Source organism: Saccopteryx leptura, chromosome 5 (genome assembly GCF_036850995.1).
Source record: "Saccopteryx leptura isolate mSacLep1 chromosome 5, mSacLep1_pri_phased_curated, whole genome shotgun sequence".
Taxonomy (NCBI): Eukaryota; Metazoa; Chordata; class Mammalia; order Chiroptera; family Emballonuridae; genus Saccopteryx; species Saccopteryx leptura.
Window position 1 is genome coordinate 64,589,375 of NC_089507.1, and position 3,283 is coordinate 64,592,657.

A 3,283-nucleotide genomic window follows, 5' to 3' on the forward strand; every position below is an offset into this window, starting at 1 on the left:
CTAATGTCCTGTGTGGTGGAGCAGAGGCCCCCTGTGAGACCTGGCTCTGGTCTCAGGACCACACATCTCACAAAGGATTTGCCATTGAGAAAGCCAAAGAAATCTTTAAGGACGAGGTCCAGGAAATTTCAAGGACGAGGTCCAGGAAATTCTGAATATCTGAACAAAACATTAGAATTTTGCAAGAAAGCCTGACCAGGTGGTGGCGCAGTGGATAGAGCGTCGGACTGGGATGCAGAAGGACCCAGGTTTGAGACCCCGAGGTCACCAGCTTGAGCACGGGCTTATCTGGCTTGAGCAAAGAGCTCACCAGCTTGGACCCAAAGTCGCTGGCTCCAGCAGGGGGTTACTTGGTCTGCTGAAGGCCCACAGTCAAGGCACATGTGAGAAAGCAATCAATGAACAACTAAGAAGTTGCAACGCGCAACGAGAAACTGATGATTGATGCTTCTCATCTCTCTCCGTTCCTGTCTGTCTGTCCCTGTCTATCTCTGCCTCTGTAAAAAAAAAAAAAAAAAAGAATTTTGCAAGACAGAACTTTCCTGGAAAAGAAAAATAAACAGGAACCAAATAGCGCCAGACCTGAGGTTGTTGGTCTGAAACCCTGGGCTTGCCTGGTCAAGGTACATATGGGAGTTGATGCTTCCTGCTCCTCCCCCACTTCTCTCTCTCTCCCCTCTCTCTCTAAAAATGAATAAATAAAATCTAAAATAATAAAAATAAAAAGTTATATTAAATTGGAACCAAGTAGCAATTCACTGAAGTGTCATGCCTGTTTTCTTAACCTTTTCAAGTCTGTTTTGAGATCAGGAGACATGGAGTGCTTTCTCACTGTGTTCCCTGAATTGAGCAGTGAGGTTAATTAAGGTTTCCGTCAGAGTACACCTTCTAAAGCTCAGAGCCTAGCACAGGCACTCTTCCTGTCAGGGTTAATTAGCAGATGCAAGGATGGTACCGTGCGGGTCATTGCACAATGGACCCCTTTCCATGGAGCCTCCAAATTCTAAGTAAATTCCAAAAATTATGGAATGTCTAGATTACTAGATGTTTCATTTTCCTAGAAACTGTAGAAGGAGTGAGTTCTGAGTCCTTGGTTGATGTGGAGTGAAATTAGAGGCCATGCATACAGATACAATGAGCATATGGAACTAGAGCTTCCATCTGACACTTGGCTTCCATCTTGAGTTGAAAAAATTCCTCCACCTGTGCTTCCATTCCTGTTCTCTCGGGGATCTCAGTCCCCTTGATTTTCTGATAGATCTTTTCCATCAATATTTACATATGCTCAAATTTCTCTCATTCAAACTCAACCAGAGATAAAAAAAACTCCACAGTCAAAACTTGTACTAGTTCTTTTTTTCATATCCAGAGCCAAAATTCTTGAAAAGTTGCCTCTATTTCTTCTCTTAACTCTTACCTTAAATCCATGACACTTCAGCTCTTGCTGCCACCACACTGAAAATTCAGAGGACACTTTTCAGCCTTGACTGTGTGAAACCTCTCTCTGGCATCTGGAACTATTAACTACTCTCCTTTTTTGGCATGGCCCTTCCTTGGCTTCCAGGAAGCCGTTGTTCTGCTTGCTTGCTGATAGCTTCCCACTTTCCCATCATCTCCGTAGGCTCCTTCTCTCCCTCCATTCATTAGATGTTTGCTTTCTGTTTTCTTTTTATTCATAAACTTTTCAATATAAGAATCCAAGTTCACATAGTTAAGATAAATATCTGGAAAATTGGACTGGTTCAATAATTTTGGTTTAAAAAATAAGAGATAGCCTGACCTGTGGTGGCGCAGTGGATAAAGCATCGACCTGGAAATGCTGAGGTCGCTGGTTTGAAACCCTGGGCTTGCCTGGTCAAGGCACATAGGGGAGTTGATGCTTCCAGCTCCTCCCCCCTTCTCTCTCTCTGTCTCTCTCTCTCCTTCTCTCTCTCCTCTCTAAAAATAAATAAATAAAATAAAATAAAAAAAATAAAAAATAAGTGATAACTATATGTCTTTTCCTTGATTTTTATTCATATGGAGATTTTGGTTTTTTGTTTTTTCATGAGTTTCCTAACCTTTTCATGTTGGTTTATAGACCAAATAAACAAATATTACTACTACATAGCATTTAAAATGATAAAAAATGTAAATTTTATTTAACTAAATTATGTTGTGGACTGTAAATGACAAAAAGTCCATTGTAGATTAGAGGTTTAGCAAAAGGCTAAGTTCGCCCCCCTTCCCCTCCATATTGGCTATGATGCTGAGTATTTGCACCCACTTCACTTGCTTCCTTAGGTTGCTAGAAGCAATTTACATCCCCTTACTCTGACTCTTTGTTTGTTTTCAGATGTTGGTAGATTTCACTAATGTATCCTGTTTTTGACTTGGGAGAGTTCCTGTCTTAGCCTTGGATGTGCAACTTTGTATCAAGGTCCTTGATTTGCATATGACTATATAATAAAGCAAACTAGGGCTATGGGGCACTCGGATACTGCCAGGCATTTTGAAGAGTCCTCCCAGTCCCATCGTTTTTGTTTTGATAAGTGTGTTTCCTTAATTCCGCACCATTATTTGGAGCCGCGCTAGTCCGCGGCAAAATTAAATGATGATTATGAAAAATGTTTTCATAGCAGTATTTATGCTTTTAGTATGTTAGCTTAGATACAATTTCCAACATTGTTAAGTAACTTAAAATGTTGTTAATATTAAATTGATATTAACTGCCCTGGCCTGTTGGCTCAGCGGTAGAGCGTCGGCCTAGCGTGCCGAGGACCCGGGTTCGATTCCCGGCCAGGGCACACAGGAGAAGCACCCATTTGCTTCTCCACCCCTCCACCGTGCTTTCCTCTCTGTCTCTCTCTTCCCCTCCCGCAGCCAAGGCTCCATTGGAGCAAAGATGGCCCGGGTGCTGGGGATGGCTCTGTGGCCTCTACCTCAGGCGCTAGAGTGGCTCTGGTCGCAACATGGCGATGCCCAGGATGGGCAGAGCATCGCCCCCTGGTGGGCAGAGCGTCGCCCCTGGTGGGCGTGCCGGGTGGATCCTGGTCGGGCGCATGCGGGAGTCTGTCTGACTGTCTCTCCCCGTTTCCAGCTTCAGAAAAATGAAAAAAAAAAAAAAAAAAAGAAAGAAAGATAAAAAAAAAAAATTGATATTAATTGATAATTGTTGTTTACCTAGATAATTTCTTTTAATTTTAAAAAATTTATTTTTCAATTACAGTTTGTATTTAATATTATTTTGTATAAATGCCTGTTTTCTTTAGGGCTCTGTCCTAGCCTCTCTGATCTACTCACT

At 42.1% G+C, this 3,283-nt stretch overlaps 1 non-coding gene across 1 annotated transcript; it reads left to right on the forward strand.

The window, feature by feature from the left end:
- Nucleotides 1–2,710: 2,710 nt before the first annotated feature.
- Nucleotides 2,711–2,786, forward strand: TRNAA-AGC (transfer RNA alanine (anticodon AGC)). The gene has a single exon. It is a non-coding gene; the product is annotated as a tRNA-Ala (tRNA).
- The last annotated feature ends 497 nt before the right edge of the window (nucleotides 2,787–3,283 follow it).